At 36.4% G+C, this 23553-nt stretch overlaps 1 protein-coding gene across 9 annotated transcripts in view; it reads right to left on the reverse strand.

The window, feature by feature from the left end:
• The window catches only part of LOC100032638 (protein unc-93 homolog A), a 212407-nt gene that overhangs the window by 96966 nt on the left and 91888 nt on the right, over window positions 1-23553 (reverse strand). For 2 of the 9 annotated variants that reach the window (XM_007484894.3, XM_056819020.1), the window contains exon 2: window positions 14198-14305. The exons of 2 other annotated variants lie outside the window; for them this stretch is intronic. The gene's annotated coding sequence lies outside the window, so the exon portion shown is untranslated. Of the gene's footprint in view, window positions 1-7422; window positions 7802-14118; window positions 14306-23553 lie in introns of those variants that run through there. 5 more of the 9 variants (XM_007484893.3, XM_016429007.2, XM_016429010.2 and 2 more) reach the window with 3 other exon arrangements.

The following is a 23553-nucleotide window of genomic DNA, read 5'->3' on the forward strand; positions in this document are numbered from 1 at the left end:
TCAGCAGTTATATATTGAATTATATATTTTAAAAGAATAGCATTCTTCCTCTAATAGAATCACAGTTTCATTTACAATCCTTTTTCTATTGCACCATGTATATAGAAATGTTCATTTTATTTGGTGTGTGTTATGCTCAAGATCAAAAAATAAAGTAAATAATAGGACAGCTGTATAGAATAGAGGATAGAGTGCTAGCTGCATAGGCAAGTCACTTAACCCCAAAGGCCTAGCCCTTACTGCTCTTCTGACTTGGTCAGAAGGTAAGGGTTTTTTAAAAGTAATATAATGGTCAAGTATATATTTCAAAAGATTTTTGTTAACTCGTTTTGTAGTACTCCCTTCATCTGGGTGCATTTTAATATGCCCCCAAATGCAAAATACAGGTCACTTCAAAGTCATCAGCACAGCTTGGAAGTTGCCACCATGGTTGGTTCAAAACTGCCATCTGTTTTTACTACCCAGTTCAAAACGGCCCTTCCATTCTCTGAATTTTTATAGTCTATAGTTTTGATACCTTCTTTTGGTTTTAATTATATATATATATATATATATATATATATATATATATATATATAATTATATATATAAGCAATAATAATATCTTACATTTGGCTAGAACATGACAGTTTTTGTGAACCACATTGTATGAACTGCTTTCACATGCATGGCATATAATCTCATTACTGACTCATCAAAAGCATGTTCATGAGGCAGAATTGTACTAGGGTGGCAGCTAAAGGTACAGTACAAGGGTACATTTGTCTTCTAATTTCCTACTAGATTTGAAAATGGTGAAGACTTGTTAGCCCTTAGGTCAGTGGTTTCCACTGACTACATAATGACATCTTTTTTAACAACCAAAAAACAGTTCCTCCCCAAACACTCTTGTAAAAATATGCAGATAAATATTTTTGTTAACTTTATTTTGGTTCAAATACTTGGAAGTCTTCTATTTAATTGAATGACCATTTTTTTCCTCTGAAAGAATATATTCAATTCTGCTGGACAGGTGATTCTATGTTGTAAACCTAGATTTTTCTGATCCTTTAATGTGGAATCTGCTAAGTCCTTTGTAATCCTTACTATAGCTACATAGCATTTGAATTTTTTCTTTCTGTTTGCTTGTAGTATTTTCTCCTTGGCTTGGAGGCTCTTGAATTTAGCTATTATATTTCTGAGACTTGTCATTTGGGGATTTCTTTCTGGAAGTGATTTGCAGTTTATTTCAGTTTCTATTTTGCTCTCTTATTCAAGAATATCTGGGCATTTTTCTTTGATACATTCTTGTATTATGATGTCCAGGGTTTTTTTTCAGCCTGGTATTCAGGTAGTCCAATAATTCTTAAATTGTTTCTTCTGGATCTGTTTTCAAGGGCAATTTTTTTAAATAAGATATTCCATGTTTTCTTCTGTTTTTTCACTCTTTTGATTTTGGTTTATTACTTGATTGCTCAAGAAGTCAACAACCTCTAGTTGCCCATTTCTAATTTTTAAGCAGTGGTTTTCTTCCATGAGCTTTTGAGCCTCCTTTTTCATTTTGTCCCATTTCTTCTTGCATTGCTTTCATTTCTCTTCCCCTTTTTCCCTCTGCCTTTCTTAATTGATTTCTAAAATCCTTTTTGGCCTCTTCCAGTATCTGAGTCCAATTCATATTTTTCTTTGAATCTTTGACTGTGTTTGCTTTTATTTCACTTTCCACTTCTGTGTCTGTGTCTATCTCTTTGTCTCCATAAAAAATTTTCTATGGCTTGGTAGGGTTTGTGTGTGTGTGTGTGTGTGTGTGTGTGTGTGTGTGTGTGTGTGTGTGTGTGTTTGCTCATTTCCCCAGCCTTTTCTTTAACTTTCACTTTTATTTTAAAGGTAGGCTCTATTCTCCAGGATCGTGGGGCACTCTCTTAAATTTTAGTTCTTCTTTGATGCTAAATCTTGGTCTTATTTCTGGGTTTCAGTTCTTCCAAGGTGGTATGATATCCTGAGTTCTGGGAGCTCTGAGAGACACTTCCCATTGCTGATTCAATCACCCCTTAAGATTACTGAAAGCTCAAATTCTAGCCTCAGCCTTGGGTGGCGGCTTTCAGTTTCACTCTGGGCTTGATCAGGTTAAGGTACACTAGCTAAGTCTGGGCTCCCACAGGCCAGTACCTTGAGAACTATCTTCTCTAGAGATTCAGGAGCCTAGCTCTGGGCTTATGCTGACCCAGAGTGCCTCACTACAAACTTGGGCTGGGGCACCTGACCTCACTCTGGGCTAATCAGGTATACAGCACAGACTGCCTTGGACCAGAATTCTGAACCTTACTATACGTTTGCTTGAAACTTTATGGTGTGTGTTCTGAGTTGCACTGCTGTTGGGTTAGGCAGGGGTCTCAGCATCTGGATGTTGACTTGGACCCAGTTTCAGAACCTAGAACAGTAGACGTTGGGTGGGGAGACTTGTTGTTGGCTTGTTTCTTACTCCTTATTGTAGCCCCCTGCTAGCTGTTCTCTCCTCTCATTCCAGTGATCCACACACTATCTGCCAACCTTTCAAGTTGTTCTCTAGATGAAAGTAGCTTCATTCCATCTCCTTGCTGGTTCTTTCCCACCAGTATTTGTTTTGTGGGATTTTTTTCAGATTGATCAGAAAGGATTTTCATGGTGGTTTCAAGCTTTCCCTGGTTCTACTCTGCCATCTTGGCTCTGCCCTAAGTTTTGCTTCAAATAAATTAAGAATGTATTATGGTTTAATAAGAAACAAATGAATCCTAAAGAGTGCTGAATTCACAGCATAGGGTCACAGAAATAGAAAAGGATGAGACTTCTGATATTGTCGAGACCAACCATAGCATTTTATGCAAATCAAGACATCACCAGGGCAGCTAGATGGCTCAGTAGATAGAACCAGGCCCAGAGATGGGAGTTCCTGGGTTCAATTTGGCCTCAGACACTTCCTAGCTATGTCACCTTGGGCAAGTTACATAATCCCCATTACTTAATTCTTTACCAGTCTTCTGCCTGAGAACTAATACACAGTATTGGTTCTAAGATGGAAGGTAAGGGTTTAAAAAGAAAAAAAAAGACATCACCCCATGATGTCATTAGTCCTCTTTGAAAACAAAGGACAAACAACAATAGTTGATGACTTTTCCACTGTTGTAAAGCCCTAAACATTCTTTTTTGAATCTCTGACTCTAAGTTTATCACTTCCCACACCGTATATCTAGGAACCAAACATAACAAGGGTAAATGTTCCCCTCCCTTCCATTTTAAACTTCCCTACAGAGATGTACTAGGTATCTGAAATCAGGGATGGGGGAAGAGTTTCAGGTTGCCACTCTGTCCCTCAGCAGGTTCATAATGATCTTGACTCTTGGCCCTCCCTTCTGGGTGATGGATGTGAAGTCTCTTGGCAGTAGAGTGAAATTTTCAGAAAATATTAAAAATCTGACCCCAACCACTGTAAGGCAAGGCTGGTAGGAGGTATATGATTATCATTGGAATGTTCTACAGCACAGATGGGGGTGGAAGAGTGGAGGAGCCAGGACAGAGCCTCCCAGAAAAAAAAGAGGAGGGTAGGGGAGGTAGAAAAGATCAGTGACTTGTCTTAGCACCTGAGCTCATAGCCTTAAGCCTGGTCTAGTCTAGCCTGGCTTGCTCCCTTACTGCAACTCTCTACCAGCCTCAACAAATTCCAGCCATGTTACTTTTGCTTTTGTTGACTTTATTTTCATTGGGAAAAGTAGATGTATCTGCATGGGAGTTTTTCTTTAAGATATCCAATAATTTAGGAGGTAGTTGTGCATATCTTTCTCTCCCAGCCCCTAAAAAGACTCTGCCCCAGTGGATCCAGACCACCATTAGGCAGTGGCAATTCCCTAATCCTCACAAAACTCTGAATCTCATGTCTAGAGTGATGGTGTCATCCCTGTAACCTTCATAGTGGTAATGGAGGGGGATAAGTAAATCTGGTTTCCCATCCATAAAGTGGGCAGTGACTAGGTTTTCTAGCTATTCTAGGCCAAGTGTTTTTGCCCATTTTGTGTGTCATGGAAGTTTAGTAAAGTCAATTGAGTCCTTTTCAGAATAATATCTTTAATAACATAAATATATAACAAATATTAACATAAATTATATAAGATTACAACAGAAAGCAATTACATTGAAATATATCATCAAGATAATTTTTTTAAAAGTCCATAGATTCCAAGTTAAGATACCCTATTGGGGGGAAGAGGGGAACTCCTACTGTAATATAAATACTACAGAGAATTGAAAAGTTGTGAGAGGAGTAATTTTTTAATTTAATTTTTATTTTCAGTTTCAAATTCTTTTCTCTCCACCTCTTCTCCACTCATCGAGAAGGCAAGATATATATGTATTATATAAAGTAAGTCTTTCACAATTGATCAGTTAAAATGTTCTCCTAACTCTATTCACTCTACTTTGCCTCAATTCATAAATCTTCCGAGGTATTTCTGAAACTGTCTTCTTCATCATTTCTTATGGCACAATAATATTCTAATACAATCAAATTAGCATAACTTGTTTAGCCATTTCCCAACTGATGAGCATCCCCTCAGTTTCCAATTCTGTCACCACAAAAAGAGGGGCTATAAATATTTTTGTACATATGGGTCCTTTTTCTTTTCCTTTGATCTTCTTGGAGTATATAGTCTTAGAATAGATATTACTGGGTCAAAGAATATATTGAGTTTTATAGCCTTTGGGGCATCCAAATTGTTCTTCAGAATGATTGGACTAGTTCATAGCTCTATCAACAGTGTATTAATGTACCCATTTTCCCATTCCCTCTAGTATTTGTAATTTTCCTTTTCTGTCATATTAGTGAATTTGATGGGGTGGGAAGTGGTACTTCAGAGGCATTTGAATTTGTATATAAGGCATTTGGTTTTCACTAAAACTATCAATCTCTTTGATTTCTTCTGAAAACTACCTATTTATATTGTTTGATCATTATCAATTGGGAAATGGCACTTATTTTTATAAATTTGACTCAATTCTCTACATATTTATAAAATGAAATCTTTTTTCAAAGGAATTTGCTACAAAAGTTTGCTCCAGTATCCTGCTTTCCTTATAATTTTGTCTGTATTTGGTTTTGATTTTACAAACCTTTTAAATTTAATATATTCAAAATTATTCATTTTACCTCCTATGATCCCCTCTGTTTCCTGTTTGGTCATGAACTATTCCTCTGCCCCTAGATCTAACAGGTAATTTTTTTGTGTGTCCTAATTTGCTTGTGACATCACTCTTTATGTCTAAATCTTGTACCCCACATCACTTCACTTCCAGTAGATTCCATGGGACAACCATCAGCACCCACTTCAACAACAGGAGCCCAAGGGGCAAGAGTTGCCTGGTGCAGGAATAAAACAGTGGCTGAGGGAACCTCTTAGGCTGTGCCTCCCCACTAGCCTCATCTTAGAAGCAAGACTGAGGTCACCATGGAGATCTTTGACATGAGAAACCTACTTCAGAATACTACTTGGCACTCAGTAGAGGGGATTCAGTCTAATGAGAATGATGAAGAAGCCTGAGAGGTATTCTGCCTACATTATGTGGGTTTTAACCATATGCCGGATAAATAAGTGGACAAGAGGTGGCTAGTTTTAACAAAGATGATAAAAGAGGTTGTTCAGAAGAATCCTAAAAAGTGCCTAAGTGAACTGGCAGAGCAGCCTGAGAGCCCAATCACCCACAACCAGAAATGCAAGCATGATGAGATCAATCACTTGCAGAAGAACTATGCAGAGATGGTCCCCAGAACATCACTAGAGAAGGAACAGGAGGGATTTCCAAAGTGAAGTATATGGACAAGATTCATAGTGGAAATTAGTAGATTGATGCCTGGTTCTTCTCCCCATTTCTAGAAGATGATGGAAAATATCTCAAACTTTGTCTCTGCCAACAGTACCTGAATGAAGGGCATAAAGTTTGAGAAGAGCTACTGTTTCCATTTGGAGCAGTGCCAATAGAATCAGCCACCTGGTCAGGAAATCTACCAAAAGAACATCTCAGGAATATGAGGCGGATGGATTTCTACAACCTGTGACTACTATTGGCCAACCTCTTCCTGGACCACAAGAAACTTGTCATTGCAAAAGATATAAAACTAGATGATAGATAGATAGATAGATAGATAGATAGATAGATAGATAGATAGATAGATAGATGATAGATAAGTCAAATACTGTGTGAGCTATTAGACTAGTTTTCTATTCGCTTAGCATTTTTGTGAAATAGCAAGCTATGCTCTTTGTGTTTATCAAACAGTATTTTACTGTGTTCATTTGCTGCTATATATTGAATACTTAAACTATTCCAATGGTCACCCACTGTATTTTATATCCAACATAAAATTGCTTGGATGATTACCACTTTATAGTTTAGTTTGGCATCTGGTATTGCTAGCCCTCCTTCATTTTTTCATTAATTCTTTTGATAATCTCAAACTTTTGTTCCTCTAAATGAATTTTAATAACTTTATAAAGAATTTCTCTGATAGGCACTGAATGTGTATTTGGTATGACACTGAATGAGTTAATCAATTTAGACAGTATTTTCATTTTCTTATATTGGATCAGCATACCCATGAATAATTAATATTCCTCAATTGTATAGAACTACCTTTGTGTGAAGTGTTTTATAACTGTATTCCTATAGATCCTTTTTGTTGGGAGTGAGCTTTTTTTGCCTGAATAATAATTTCTCCTGATATCTCTTGATCCCAACTGTCAAAGAATTTGTTTCCATGATAATATGTTGCCTCAAAGTGACCAACAAATTGCCCTTGTCTTGGTTGTCTAGGTTAATAGAAAAACTCATAAAAATGTACATAAATGACAAGGTTGTAGTTCTACTGTTATATAAATTTATTTACAAGCATTTCTGCATCATCTCCGGAGAGGAAACACAAACAAAGATAGTAGGAAGGATGAAAACATCTTGTCAAAATAGTAGCAGGAAGAAGTCTAAATATCTTTCCTATGTGATGCTCTACTTAAAACTTTCTCGTGTTTGGTCTGGACTTCCACTCTGTTATGTTTCTCATTGAAAGGAAGAGCAAGTAACTAGCATCTTCTGTTAGGACAGGGAGACTCTTCTATTCCTAGAATCAGCAGTATTGAAAAATAACATAGTCTGAAAGGTTAGTCCTTGTGCTTTATCAGAGAGTGGAATCATTTTGAGTCCATTCAGGAGCCAGAGAGATGACCAGTCTGGCTAAAACTGCCAAACTATTTGGAAGAAGTGAGAAAAGAGATTTTAAAGTTAGAATAGAGGCTCTCACTTCCTACTCCTTCCCTGACTCTGGCACTGTGACATTAATTGATTCTTGTGAGATGCCTGGAAGATGTAAGAGTAGTAATTAGAGAAATTCTAAGTAGACTCAGGGATTGAGTCCTTGCATGAATTTACCTTGTGTCCTTTGTCCTTCTCACTCCAGGTCCTGCCTTGCTTGCCCAGGGTCCTTGCTGCCAAGATCCAAAATTGAATAGGACTGATAGAGACTAACTGGAATACATAGAGAGCCACCAGAGCAGTTAACTAGAAGGCATGGACAGAGTGGACACTTCCTGAACAAAGCAAAGGTTATCTTGCATGAAGCAGAAACTGCCCAAGTGTCACAGGGTGCTTCTTGAACTTTAGAGAATTACGCTTGGCACTTGATGACTAGAGCTCTGAGGATGACTTGAGACTAGAAGGAGAATCCATAGAATTCAGAGAATGATGCCCCACCATTTGTAATTGCATGTGTTCTTATCACAGATCTTACTGCATTCACACTCTTATAATTCTTGGAGATGAAATCAGGATGCAACCCTGGTCTGGCAAGACATATTTATAGGGCAGAATTGAAAGGAAGATGAGGGTAGACTTTGCCAAATGGCCATTATTTTTCAATTTTTTATTTTAAAATATGAAATTTCTATATGTATACACTTAATCAATGTGTGTGCGTGTGTGTGTGTGGGGAGTAGTTTGAATTGGACCTGATATGTGAAAATCTTTGTTTTGCCAGGATGAATTTGAACTTGATTCACTAGCAGTGGCTTGACTCACTAATTATAGGGTGAAAGCAAGGATGAATTAGCCAAATTAGCAAATGCCACAGAAAGCAAAAAACTAAAAAAAAAAATGTGGATGAGCCTGGGCAAGACTTGATTCACCCCATTGAGGTAATTAGAGAAGAACTGGATTCAAGGGATAATCAAGTTAGCTAAAATGCATTGAAATCAGAAAATGTACATAGTAATAGTAGTAATAGTAGTGGTGGTAGTGGTAATAGTAATGAGTAGTAGTTGCTGAACTGCTGGTGGTGCTGATAATTTAGAAGGGAAGGAGGAACAAGAGGAGGAATTTACATTATGATTATTTCTACTTCAGAAAGTATTCACAACTCGAGATGTGGTTTCACTAGATCATAGATGTAGAATAAGGAGAAAGCTTAGTGGTCATCTAGCCCAATCTCTTTATTTTATAGATGAAGAAACTGAGATAAATGACTTGCCCAAGCAAATACAGGGAGTGACAGAGCTGAGATTTGAGTCCAAGCTGTCTCTAGACCTTGCTTCTTCTCATTTGGAGGGAAAGAGATTTTTGTTTTTATTTAAATTTTTTTTTGCCCCACTATCCCCCATACTTTATCACCTTTGAGAGTGTTGAGTCCAAGTTGCATTATTACTATTAATAAAAACATTGAACATAATTATATTTATATTTTAATCATAATAAAAGTCTCTATTACAATAATTCTTATGAAGACTGACTATTCATCTCCACTTTTCAGATAGGGAAAGTGAAGCTCTGTGAGGCCATCAGAACTCAAATCAACGTAGTAAGTAAGAAACAATCAGGTCTTTAACCCATGCCTTCTATCTCTAAGCAAAATATTTTTCCAGTATAATACATGACACATAGTTTCAATCCGGATAATTCAGGGGACAGTGAGTGTGATAGGGAGACAAGTGTAAGTGATAATGCTGAATTATCCAGGCATTTTATCTACTTCCTTGAATTTATCAGCTAATTGGTTAATTTTCTTAACTATAACTAGCAAGGAAAATACCTAAAACTAATTCCCTTTGGGGCTTTTGAGATTTGAACTTTTAAAGATTTGAATATTGTTTTTTTTTAAACCCAGTGCATTTCTAGGAACTTTAACAGAAAGAACATTTAATGTTCAAGCCTGTGTAAATTATGGCCAAAGACACTCAAGCATTCTCATCCCAGACATGAATGCTAAGCCCTCAGGTTGTATTTTAGAAGGGAAAAACACAACCACCAGGCTGTCTCTTATCTCTGAAATAGAATTTCTCATTTCACTAGGTCAGCATCTGTCGTGTTTAAAATTAATCCCACATAGGGAGCCTGGGTTTTAAGGAAGCATAGTCTTTTTCAGCATAACATGAACTAAAAGGTTTCCTAGGGTCAGCCTTGAAACTGAACAGCATTATCCCTGGGCACTTATTTCTGCTGTCTAAGGATGCCCTTTGTCATGGCTTACAGGTTCATTAGTGGAGTCAAACCCAGAGCTTGTTTCTTATTGTAGGTGTATTTGGCAGAGATGGATAATTATGTGCCATTAGAGTGCAATTTCAGTCTGGAACTAGAGAGAGACTTTATCCACCTTATAATTATGCAGCTAAAACACTTCTATTATTAGGGGGTAGGAATGAATGACAGAGTTTTATCCTGGTTTTTTGACCCATAACATTTTGGGAATAGATTGCCAATGTGGATAACAGCAGATAGCATGGTTCTTCCTATCCTTGTAAATAATCATGACGCCTCTATAGAACAGGAGTTCTTAACTTGAAGTCTGTGATTAAAAAAAAAATCTTTACTTTTTCTTCCTTTCAAAGAAGTTTTCAAAATAAAAAAAAATGTTATATTGGTCTCAATTTGTCTTATTTTTGAAGTTAATGGTTATTCCCTTAGTATTCCTTAAGAATCAGTTATTAGCTTTTTTTCCTTCCCAAATGAGACCAGTGAGTTCAAGGCTAATTTTTAAATTTGAAATTATTTGGCACTACCTTTGGGATTTGTAGACAGAAAAAAATGGTAATTTTTTTTTAATAATCCAAGGAAGGAAAAATTTTATTTTGATTATATTAACTTGAATGATTCAAGTAAAAACTAGGAATTTTGCCTGATTAACCTAGATAATTTTCATCATCTATCTTTATTTGATCATTGGAGTGAAGACATTAAAAACTTCCTTAATCTCCCTCCTCCAAGCAATTTCCTCAGACTAAGTGCATGACCCTTTCCCATGGTAGCAGCAACTGGATAAATAAGTCTAGTTACTAAAATGGGTTTCTAGATCACTATAGGAACATATTGGTGAACTGATGGCACGCGTGCCATAAGAGGCTGCTCCCTTCCCACTCTCCACTATGTGTGAGCACATTTCTCACATCACCCGCCCTGGTATGAGAGTTGCAGTTTGGGCATTCAGTCTCTAAAAGGTTTGCCATCAGGGGCAGCTGGGTGGCTCAGTGGACTGAGAGTCAGACCTGGAGATGGGAGGTCCTAAGTTCAAATCTGACCTCAGACACTTCCTGGGCTAGTCACAACCCCCATTTCCTAGCCCTTACCACTCTTCTGCCTTGGAACCAATACACAGTACTGATTCTAAGACAGAAGGTAAGGGTTTAAATATATATATATATATATATATATATATACATATGAATAAAAATAAATAAACAAAAGGTTTTCCATCACTGCTATAGGATCTCTGATTTAGAACTGGAAGGGACATTTGAAGTCATCTAGTCCAATGTCTTCATTTTCACAAATAAGGAAACTAAAGCCCCAAGTAGTGAAGTGATGTGTCCAAGATTACCAGTATATCCTGATGTATCATTCAAGAATGTAGGATTAAATAAGATACATTATCAGAATTGTATAAAGTTTCTGGTTATGAGGGATGCATTCCATTAGAGGGGTAGGAAATTGAATGCTTTACTGCATATCAGGTTTTGTAATTGCTTCTGAGTTTGATTTTCCTGTGACCAAGATAAATAAGTCCCACTAAGATCTGTGAATTTCATCAGTATTTCTTATATTTCTCTCCTCTCTTCTTCACCCCACAACTGCCCTAGTTCAAGTCCTCATCACCTCTCCCCTGACTTTTAAAACAGTTTTTTCCTAATTGGTCTCCTCACCTCCAAATCTCCCTGTCCAGTTGCTAAATTGATATTCCTAAAGTTCAGTTCTGATTGTGTCATTCTCTGGTAGCTCCATATTGTCCTCTATAATAGAAACATCAAAAATTTCTGTTTGGCATTTAAAACCTTTTCCTATATGGCTCCAGCCTACTGCTTGTCCTTGTGTAGTCTACATTCCAGACAAACTGAACTACTTACTGTCCCTGTACTGAACATTCTATTCCCCACCTCTGTAACTTTTCAAAGGCTATCAACCATTCCTAGAATACTTTTCCTCCTCATCTCTATTTCTTCTTTTTTTTTAATTTCTACTTTCAATATTAGAACCAATACTAAATATCCATCCCAAGACAGAAGAATGGTAAGGCCTAGGTAATTGGGGTTAAGTGACTTGCCCAGGATCACACAGGTAAGAAGTGTCTGAGTTCAAATTTGAACCCAAGACCTCCCATCTCCAGGCCTGGTTCTCTATCCATTGAGCCATCTAGCTTCCCCTTCATCTCTACTTCTTACAACTCTTAGCTATCTTTATGAATCAACTTCAATATCTTCTCTTTAAAGAGTTCTTTCATGCTTTCCTTTTGCTAGCCTATGTATATAGATATAGATAGATGTACATCTGCATTTAATTATTTATGAGCATGCATCCTATAGAATATAAGCTATTTAGGGGCAAGGATTGTCTTGCTTTTGTATTTGTATGCTCATTGCTTAGCACAATCCCAGTCCCTTATGAGAAACTCACTTAATCAATAGCCATTCATTATATCTTGCGACCAAAGAGAGTTAATTAAAGAAATGATGAAGGAAGTGAGACCCTTGGTTTGATGGCTAAAAATTTATGCTATTTCCCTGAAATTAAAAAAAAATGCAAATAGACTTAAATACATCATGAACTTGATCATTTCAATTGAAATTCAATTTTTTAAATATTGTTAAAATTTATATTTGGTATACTAGTTGAAAAATAATGTATTTTCATTCATATTAGATGTGTTTCTTATTAGAAAAAAAAGAATTGGCTGGTGCTAATTTTCCAGATCTTTTGACACAGTATTATAAACCCTATTAGGGGCTTTACCGTGACATGAAAGAATGATTTTTCTCACTTCTCTGACTCCTTGCAGGCACCAAGAAAACCAGAAATTTCATGATCTCATGCCAAGAAGAATATTGTCTCCAACTCTTCTCAAAAGCACATGGTCACAAGGCTCAATTAAGGAATAAACACATTTATTTACAGATCAGCAAAAACAAACAGAACTCATATCAGGGCTCATGAGAAATAATTACATGCACCAATGAACAACTTTTCCCCAGATGCCTGTATAACCTCAATCACTTATATTCATTTCCCTGAGAAGGGTTCCCAGTGGGTACTGCTTCTACTATGACTCCTTGCCACATATCTCCAACTGAGGTTGTTGACTTCATTATTTGTCAGATTGTCACAGTGCCAGGCCATTGCAGAGGTTTTAGTAATGTCACTCACAATTGTACAAATGTACTTAGAGACTTTGGGAGTGATGCCTTATTACAAATTGTTTTCCCACTCCAATTAAATTTACTTCAACTCTCTATATAGCAACATTTTTATGGCTTTTTTTTTTCAAAAAAAAAAAAGAAATCAAAAATCAATATAGTTTCCGACCTACCATGCATAAAATGAAGGAGGTAAGCTAGGAATATGTGAAATGGTCAGGCAAGAAAAAGTCACATTTTTAAGTCACAATGAATGAGTTGAAATGAAATGACTCCATTTGAATATTTAAAGTCTTCCTAGTTTTTTTGACAACACACGTATGATGTAGGTTTTCATACATAAAGCACATATTTGACAAAGATAACATCCTATATAGTGTAAAAGAGTTTCATGAAATGAATCCAATGTAGTAATACAGTTCTGCCTTACCTAGTAATACCAGTAATGAATGGAGGAAAATGAGTAGAGAGGAATAATTTGGACAAATATAGTCTATATCAGCTAAAAGTCTAGGATTGCACTTATATTTGGGGTATACATTTGAATTTAGTGCATCAGAAACATGACACCCCCCAAACATCCTCAGTGTCTAGCTTTACTCTTTAAAGCATTGTTTTTAGCTTCCTTTTTGAAGCAGAGACTTTACCCTGAGTGTGGATGAGTCAGATAGTTTCCCTTATCCAGAATACATTTCCATGTATAACCAATTTAAGGCTGCGTGTAATCAGCAATGCCCCTGAAAACATCCTTTAAAAAGTGTGAGATTCAGCCTGAATGGAATAAAATGGATCTCAACAATAATAAAACCAAGAGGGAAAGGGGAGGGAAGAATGGAAGCATTTATTGGAGCTGTCTCAAATGATAATGTTCATGCAATCAAAGGTACTCTTTCCAAACTACCAGCCAGAGTTAAAAGAATTCTAACTGCAAGAAACATCAGCAATAAAGAGCTTGAAATACTTTTTTCATCTGGGGTTTAGAGTACCTCTTCTATCTGGCTGCCACTTCCTACTTGTGTGACCATGGATAGTTGTTACTTAAAGGGCTTCAACTCATCTGTAAAATGAGGGGATTGGATTAGATGACTTTAAAAATCCATTCTAGCTTCAAGTCTATGATCTTATGTATATGGATATGATTAGTAACTCAACATTTTAAGAATAAAGAGGTGATAATTTCTTGAGACTTTATCAAGGCTCATAGATTTAAAGTCAGAATGGATGTCATTGGCCAACCCATCTCATTTGACAGATGGGGATACTGAGACTGAAATAAGTTAAGTAATTTATCTGGTTTCTATATCTTAAAAAAAAATGTAATTTGACAAATATACTGAATTCTTCACTAAAGAGTTATAGAACCCAGAAAATAATTTGTGTCACTGGGTTCAAGCCTAAAAAACACAATCATTCTAGTGGTCCTACAGTTTGAGCCCTGTTAAAAACAAACATTTACCAGATTAGGAAACTAGATAGTATATGATCGCTCCTCTTCAAAGGGCAAGTCTTTCCTTACCATAACCCGTATACCACACCTTCTTATTTTCCACCTTCAAATGATGAAATTGAAACATACTGGGACCATGCACATATCTTCCTGTCTTAGAAGAAAGTTGGTATTATCTGTATTAACCATTTGGCTTCTGAAATAATAAAGCAAAAAATTAGAAAAAAAATCATTAAGTAGGGTGAGGAAACACTGAACTTAAATACTAGTTTAAATCTCTAGCTCTTACTGGTTCTGTGACCCTGAAGGATTCACTTAATGTCTTTATGCTCTTAGGTCCAAAGTGACAAAACTGCTGTCCCTAAGTCCAAAGAAGCCTGTTACAATACTCTCTCTTATGATCCAAACTAGATTCCTAACCTAAAATGGAAAATATTTAACATGATAATAAAAATACATTAAAATGTAGATAATGTTACTATGTGGATTATAAGGCAATATATATATAGTTTAATGGTTCCCATTCCTCTCTGATTTTGATACCAGGGTTCTCAGTAGCTCTAGAGGATTCTTAAGTTATAGAGAAGACTTGAAACTGCATGGGTAGAAGAAATTTCCTCATTCAAGAGTTCCCTAACTTATGAAAAAGAATGTTATCTACCTCCAGAGAAATAGGAATGCAGACAAAAGCATACAATTTTTCACTTATTTGGGTATATGTTTGGGGGTTTTGGTTTTATAAGATTATTCACTTATAATGTGGAAATGTTTTTTTTTTGTGACAATACACATATAAATATATAAAACCCAAATTTAATAGCTTGCCAGCTCTGGGATGGGGGACAATTTGGATCATATAACTTTGGGAAACTTTTATGTGGAAATTTGTTTTTACATAAAATTGACACATACACAAATTTTTTTAAATTAAAAAAAGAGTTCCCTATACCAATCAAATCACAAGTCCAATCCTTATCTCCTTTATTTTCTTGAGCTAGGCTTTCTGGAATGTGTAACACTTTATGGTACACAGCATAAATATGCCTATAGTGATGAAATTCAAGTGGTGGTAAATAATTGGAAATTAGAGAAATGCCCAACAATTGGGGAATGACTAAACAAGTTGTCAAAATTATTGTTATGGAATGTTATTGTGCTATAAGAAATAATGAGCAAGAGGACAGAGAATTTCAGAAAAACCTAGGAAGACTTACAAATGTTTCAGAGTCTGATTTGAGCTCCTTGAGAGCAGGGACTACTTTTGAGTTTTGCCTTTCTTTGTAGCCTCACCATTTAGCACAGTGCTTGGCACATGCTCAGCACTTAATAAATGCTTAAATTATCCACTTATTGGTAGGGAAATAGCAATGAGGAATGAATAACACTTCCAGACTTCAAATTATATAAGAAAACAGTAATCATGAAAAGCATTTAGTCCTGGTTTAAAAAAAGAAAAGTAGGCAAAACTATATAAACAAGAATAAGAAAAGACCAAAGTCAATAACCCAGTATTTGATAAATTCAAAACACATAGACTAATTAGGGAAGAACTTGGTATTTGACTAAAAAATGGGAAAACTGGAAAGAAGTTTGGCAGAAAGCTTTAAACCATCATTTTATAACATATACCTGAATGTGCTATGAATGGCTATATATAAAAGGTTCAATAAATATAAATGTAAAAGATACATTAAAAATTTGAAGACAAGCTTCCACAGTTATGATGATGTGAGAAATTATTAGCTAAACAAAAAGAAGGATGTTACAAAAGATCATTTTGATTATATATACACAAGCAAAATCAGTGAAGCTCGGATAAGAAGGAAAGTTAGCTGTCAGAGGAAAAAAATCTTTATGTCAAAGATTTCTACTAAGGGTCTATTACACACAGTATGTAGGAAATTAACACAAATAAACAAGATGTTGAGTCATTTTCCAGAGAGGAAAGATAAAAAGATATAAACAAATAATTATCAAGAAAATTTTAAAGCACCATCAACCCAGATAATATCAGTTTATTGGAATGGAAATCCCTAAAATCATGCTAAATTGGTGCAGTTTGGAAATTGGTTATTAAGCATATAGTCACAAGAACTTTTTAAAGATTTAATATTTTCCCAATTGCCCATAAAATTGTTTAATATTATTTTTTATCTTGAGTTAAAGATTCTCTCCTTCTCTCCCTCTCTCCTGCCTCCCTCCCCCCTTCCTTCCTCCCTCTACTGTCCCTTCCTTGAGAAGGCAAGCAATTTTATGTAGGTTATATTCATGCAATCATGCAAAATATATTTCCATATCGTGTTGTGAAAAAAAAACACAAACTAAAAAACTAAAAAAATAAATGTTTTAAAGTTTGTTTTGATATGTATTCAGACTCCATCAATTCTTTCTCTGGAGTTGGTTAGCATTTTTCATTATAAATCCATTCACAGTTGTTTATCATACAATATTGCTGTTACTCTGTACAGTGTTCTCTTGCTTCTGCTCATTTCACTTTGCATCAGTTTTTGTAAGTCTTTCCAGGTATTTCTTAAATCCTCTGTCCTTTTGCTCATTATTTCTTATAGAAAAATAGCATTCCATCACAATCATTTCTACAACTTGTTCAATCCTTTCCCAATTGATGGGCATCTCTTCAATTTCCAATTATTTACCACCACACAAAAAACTGCTATCAGTATTTTTGTATGTATATATATATTTTTTTCCTTTTTTATCTTTTTGGAGTACAGACTTAGTAGTGGTATTTCTGGGGCAAAGGCTATACATGATTTTATAGCCCTTTTTGGCATAGATCCAAATTGTTTTCCAGAATGGTTGAATCAATTCCTCACTCCACCAACTGTACATTAATGTGTCAATTTTCCCACATCCCCTCCAATATTTGTCATTTTCCTTTCCTGCCAAATTGGCCCATCTGATATATGTGGAATGGTACCTTAAAGTTGCTTTAATTTATATTTCTTTAACCAATGGTGACTTTGAGCATTTTTTTCATATGACTAGTGTTGATTACTTCATCTGAAAAACTGCCTCTTCATATCCTTTGACATTTATCCATTATGGAATGACTGTCACAAGAACTTCTTAATGCCACATCAGATAGAGGATTGGAACAGACACTATTCTTGATGACAAGGAAGCAAAGGTTTAAAAATAGATTCAAAGTCTATGGGAGCTACTTAGCTACTATCTAATAGAGTTTCTTTGTTGGCTAGCTTCTCTGTGTTCCATAAAACCTTTGCTCCCACAGCTCAAGAAACTCCTTTTGGAAGGGAAAAGCCAATTAAATTAAGGATTTAAGGACTAATAGATTTTCATAGAAAAGTAGCTTGAGAATTTTCCCCTAGTCCTATGACTGAGAGGATGAGAGTCCTGCCTTTCTATGAGTGATCACATAAAAGCCTCTGGATTTAAAACTAAAAGAAAGATGGAAGAGCTCATTCTTTCTCTTAAAGAGAAGAGTGATCTGTCAGTAAAGAATTCTAATTAAAGAGTTAGAAGCTGGAAGGAGAAAAAAAAATTCATAATCTCCTGTCCAGTATTTCCATGCCTAGATTATGAAAACCAAGAGAGCCCCATCCAATAGCAACCCCAGAAGACCAGCAAGGAGTAATGCTTGGTAAAAACTACATATCATTCTCCATTAGACACTACATGCCATGCAAGCCCAGGGAGGAAAAAGTCCCAGTAGTAATAGCTTGATATCACTCCAAATATCTATCTCCCTGCTTCACTTTACTTCAAGGGTAAATGTTGCCCTTCTTTGTATATTCCCTGACCACCTGTGTTTCCTTTGTGTATGCTCTTCTCTGTGGACCTTCCACTCATGTACTCGTGTGTCCATTCTCCCTACTAATGACATATGTATTTATGGAAGAGTCTATCAGGTTTTGGGGGGAGGAGATGATTTATTGGTTTTTCTTCCTTGATTTTTTTGTTTTCTCATAACATTCATTTTCAAATATATCACTCAGCCTTCTCCACCCAGTAAGCCATCCCTTGTAACAAATATTAAAAAAGAAAAAAAATTCAGCAAAACCAATCAATACATTGGCAATATCTGACAATGCAATACATATATATATATTTACACACACACAAATGTACACACACATCCTTATCTGAAATAAAGAAAAGTACATACATTTTATCAATCTTCTCTGGGGTCAATCTTGGCCATTATAATTATATAGTGTTTGATTTCATATTTTATTATTTCTAATTACATTGTTATAATCATTGTTCTATACTGTATATATTTTCCTGCTTCTTCTTAATTCATTCTGTTTCAGTTCACATAAGCTTTCTCATGGATCTCTGAATTCTTCAAATTTGCTGATGGCATCATAAGATTACGTTCATATACCACAATTTGTTCAATTATTCCTCAGCTGGTGGGCATCTACTTCATTTTTAGTTCTCTGCTTCCATAAAAGGTGCTGCTTTAAGTATTTGTGTATATGGAAACCTGTCTTTCTACACAGAAGTCGGAACTGAGTCTAAGACTAGCCAACTATCTTTGTCTCACATACCACTGACCATGCCCTAAAAGAAAATCCAGTCTGGTACCTCGTTATCCTGATTGGTGAATGTCTCCCCTGGACCAATATTTCAGGAAAGTCCCAGGCAACATACTTCACTTTATTCCCCACTCTGTCACCAACTACCTTGTCATACTCGTCCTCTTGGTTTTGCTCTGTCTGACAAGTATAAGTAAACATATCAATGAGAAGCTCCTGAGCTTTGGTTTTGAGACTCCCTAGAACCAGAGGTAGCTGGTCTGGGAGGAACCAGGGTACACCCCAAGATGTCACACTGGAGGTCAGTGAAGGAATCATTCTAGAAACTTTCAATTTTCTAGCTCTTCAAAATGATGCAAGTCTGCACAAACTCCTACATAGGGTGTTAAAATGATTCACTCAGAAGTAATGGGCACCTCTCAGAAAAAGGCACTAAATGCACAATATTGTCATTTAATTTTTAAAAAATAGATTTGCAATATGGTATGCCACTTTTATATTTAGAAAGCCTTCATACCCACTCATCATGAAAACACGTATCTTTTTCTTAAGAAAGCCAGGCAGAGAAATAAATTCTCTATGTCACCAAGGAGAAATTCTCTTCTGGTTTCCTGGCCAGTAGTTGCATCCCAGACTGTTGGCCTGGCAACTGACTTGACACACTGAGCTCTGACAGCCTTAAGCCAACATACTGCTAAAGGCAGAAAGAAGCCTGTTAAGCATTAAAGTCTCTCAGCACCTTGAGTGTCAGTTAAGTGTTTTGTAGGAGAATAACTAGCTTAGATGTTGCCACAGTCTGATTCTTCTATATTTTTGCTTTGCCTTATTATAGTCAAAAGTTTCTCAAAACTTCCAATGGCCAAATTGAGCCATCTGTATGCCTTACAGAAATCTCCCCTTACCCTTCTCAGCCAGTGCCCAGTCTAATAGCATTCACAGTGACAGCTTCCCCATGTGAAAGGTGGGTGGATCATGTTAGAGCCTCTCTTGATGATTTTATAATATCTTACTAACTCCTTTTTTTTTTTTAATCAGAAGGGGTGAATAGAAATCTTTGAAAATCCTTTAAGGGCTTCCAGTAGAGAAACCCACACCTTTGCTCACACTGTGATCATTTAAAAAATAAACAAAAGGAAAAATAAATAAGGAAAGACAATTTGCATTTTGTAGTCCCCTCCCTCCCAGCTGTTGTTGACAACCAAACAGGATGACAGCAAGACATACAAATCTCTAGTTTGTCAGAGAAGGATCTAGGAAGATACAATCATTCGGGTGCAAATTTTCTGTGCTTCCAGTCTCAACATGCCACCAAATACCAGGTGGCTGAGAATTGTTCTCACAGCCTGTGAGATCTGGGTCACAGTCTGTTGCCATCAATAGCAGAAGTTGGAGCTTTGCTTGCTAGCTTCCATAGCCTTTGATTTCTGAACTAAGAAAACTCTAAAAAGTACCTTTGATTGCAAACCAAGTTACCTTCTTGGGTTAGAAGTATAAAGATCACAAACTCGTAGGGTACAGTTCAAATCAAGTGTTTGGTGTTCTAATGGGACCTTTTGATTAAAGGTCCCTGACCAAACTCAACATTATTCTTTGTGAATGGAAAGAGCATGACCTAGGGTTAAATGGCAGCCTCAGGGTCAAGCATCAAGACAGTGGCAGAACTGAGATGGGACAATAGGCATCTAATTCCCTGGCTCACACTCTCTCTGTGTGACTGTCATCACTTGTAACAAGCTCTTTCTTTTTCAGAATGTTGCCCAGGGACATTCTGGACTCAACCTGCTTCCATAAATTGTGTGGGCAATGTCATGACAATAACATATTCAGGTGAGATCTCTTAGGAGGCAGACGAAATACCAGTGGGATTTCCCTCAGAGAAAAAACTCAAGAAATCTTCTTTATTGCTATAGTCATGTGTTTCTGAAGCAGATTTACTTGGATCTAATTCATAAGAAATGGAGGATTTGCTTATACAGTAATTGCAATTGGCACATGTAGCAACTGTCATTATAATCAGCGCCTTATTGTACCTGAGCTCCTTTTAAGTAGATTTTATCATGCAAGATTTTTCCCCTTAATTTTGAGGTAACTGAGAGGGAGGGTTTCTATAGAACATAGCTTTGGTAAGGTCTGCTCATCACAAGGAAGAGAAGGTTCTTGGGTAATATGGCAATCAATCTCTCTCATCTCCCAGCGATGAAAATCTATTGAATGATTTTCCTAAAACAAGATGTCCACCTTCTTGGGTAAGGATATGTAGCAAGAGTCCAAAGCAATAGTAGGGCTGTGAGTTGATAGAGAGCCCTGTCTGTGAAATGCAAAACCCAAGTGGATCGTATTATATTCTGGGAAAAAGTGACTATGGAAGCTGGATAGGTTCCAAGTTCTCACAGGAGGCAAGGTAATCTCTGTTTGTCCCTGGTACTCTTCAGGGCTCCAGATCTGTCCTTTTCCTCTTCCCACAGTTGGTCATGAAACTTCTATTTTGGAAAGACTAATACATCGACCTGGACTCTTGGTTTTCTTTGGTCTGGTAACTGAGTCTGAAACCTAAGAAGGCAGCTTGGTTTGGTAAACTGGAAAGAGATACAAGTTGAGATTCTGCCTCTGGCACCATCTTGTTCACCCTTGTGATCAACTCGTGACTTAGCTTTAAGGAATTGAAGAATAATACAACAGAGGGTAGTGAAATAATGATTGATAGAGGAGGTATGCTTTGTTTGATACTAAATGCTACCCTTGCTTAATGGATGTCATAAGGTCCTGGGGGCAGGATCTTCATCTGCTTTTTATTTTATGACTATCTACAAATTCCTTAGCACAGTGTTCCCAGGATAGTGGATGCTCAGCAAATGCTGATGACTTGACAAGAGATCCTGTTTACCTTGAATTTGGTTGTTTTAAATGTCAGGCTAGTCATTATGCAGCTGAATTTTTTCTTCCCTTTGTTCATTGCTTTTTAGAAATGCTAAGTAATTTTTTTATTGCTAGCAGTGTTGTGATTAAAAAGAACAAGCCATTTCTTGGTGTGACCCAGACCTTTGCTTTCTCTGATAGGAAATTGTGTTTATATATAGTGAGGCTTTTTGGATAAGATGCTTACAACTATATAGGTCTTTCTGGATTTGTTTATCTCTCCAATTAGTTTATAAACTTCTTAAAATTGGAGACCATATTTTATGATCTCTCTCTCCACTTAATTATTCCTACCACATTTCTAGGCACATAGTACATGCCTGGTAAATAAATTCTCATTTGCTTTTCAAGATCAGTGCCTGACAGTACCTTGTACATAGGATGTACCCAATATTTGTTGTATGAGTGAATGAATGAATGAATAGGTTGAAGTTCAGCTTAGCATTATAGTATTTTTTTTCTTTGTTAAGGGGAGGTTCAATTGTTCAGGAAAAGAGGTGGAATATCCAGGGGGAAAAAAAACTATGCTATAAGAACAAAAGGAATGAGAAAAACATTTTTTTAATTAGCAGAGACATATATTATCTGGCTCAAAAGTGCTGGGCTCTGAATGGCCAGGTAGGTAAGGAAGTCTTAATTTGTCATACCCCAAAGCAGTTATATTTTCATTGGCTGTGAATTAAGACTAAGATAAACAGCATCTTCTCTTCACCCCCATTCTCAACCCCTTCCCAACAATAAAAAGGCCAATTTGTTTCTAGAACATTCTTTCAGATGCAAGATTGGACCAGTTTAGCTGTCAGATTCCTTATCATTCAGTTCTAGACTTCTTATCCATCTGGACTAGAATCAAGGTAATTAATAGAACACTTTTATGTTCTATCTATAATTTTCTAAACTTGACACAGTATACTTAGGGAAGATTCCACGTGTAGGAACAAAAACTAACATGGATATGGCATTATAGGAAGGATGGAAAATAAGCTTTTGAAATAAACATTTTTGAAAAGGTAAATGAACATCGACACTTGGCTGCTTCAGAAAACCTCAGAATGCCCACACCTAAAGTATACTCAAGTAACACCCTGGCAGGAAAGAAAGAGAAATGATGGAGAGTAGAAAGGAGCATAACATTCAGATTTGAAGACCCTCATCAATAATGGAAGAAGAGCTAGTGCCATGGCTTACTTTCAAGCCTCTTACACTAGAATACACTCCTTCCATCTCCCAAACTGAGGAAAAAGCATCAAACTATATGGGACCCCCCATTCCTGAACTTGAATATTTCAGAATTTCCATGGTAGCCTCAAAAGTCATTCTTTCTTCTAGGTGTTCTTCCAATAATCCGGGACTGAGCCTGACCTCCAAACTGTTTTGCACAAAGTTTAAGGACTTCCCCAGAGGCAGTATGCCCTCTGTGGTGAGGGTCAGCTCAAATAATTATAAATGCCCCTTCCTTTCCCCAGGTGGCATTTGTTGCCACCCATAGAAGCTACCAAAAGGGCTACCGGCTATGTTAAAACTGATTCAACCCCCCAATTTAAATTCAAACACCATTTTGGTCAGACAAGGTTCTAAATATGGGAATAATACCCACTAAGCCAATAAGTTTCACTAGTCCTGTCCCAAATCAAGGGATCTTTAGTGATAGCACCAAAGTCAATATTCCATTCATTCTTTCTTTAGTGTGAAGGCTATTTGACTGCTCATCATATAAGTGCTATGGAAAACAGAACATGGGTATGGATCTGTCTGAAGAATCCAAGGACCACACAGGGAAAATGACTTGCCCCGGATCTCATCTGCTCTCAGACTCCAAATCTAGCATTCTTTTCATTATACTTCAGCTAAGTCACTTCCTCTATAAATTAAGTATAAAGTGTCCAGGATTAATTTTTATTCATAACACCACCATGTTTGAAGCACCCTCATTGATCAGTTTAGGCACATTTTAGAGATATAAGTAATCCATAGGCAGAGAAAGCAAATTTTCCTAAAGAAAACA

This window comes from Monodelphis domestica, chromosome 2 (assembly GCF_027887165.1).
Source record: "Monodelphis domestica isolate mMonDom1 chromosome 2, mMonDom1.pri, whole genome shotgun sequence".
Taxonomy (NCBI): Eukaryota; Metazoa; Chordata; class Mammalia; order Didelphimorphia; family Didelphidae; genus Monodelphis; species Monodelphis domestica.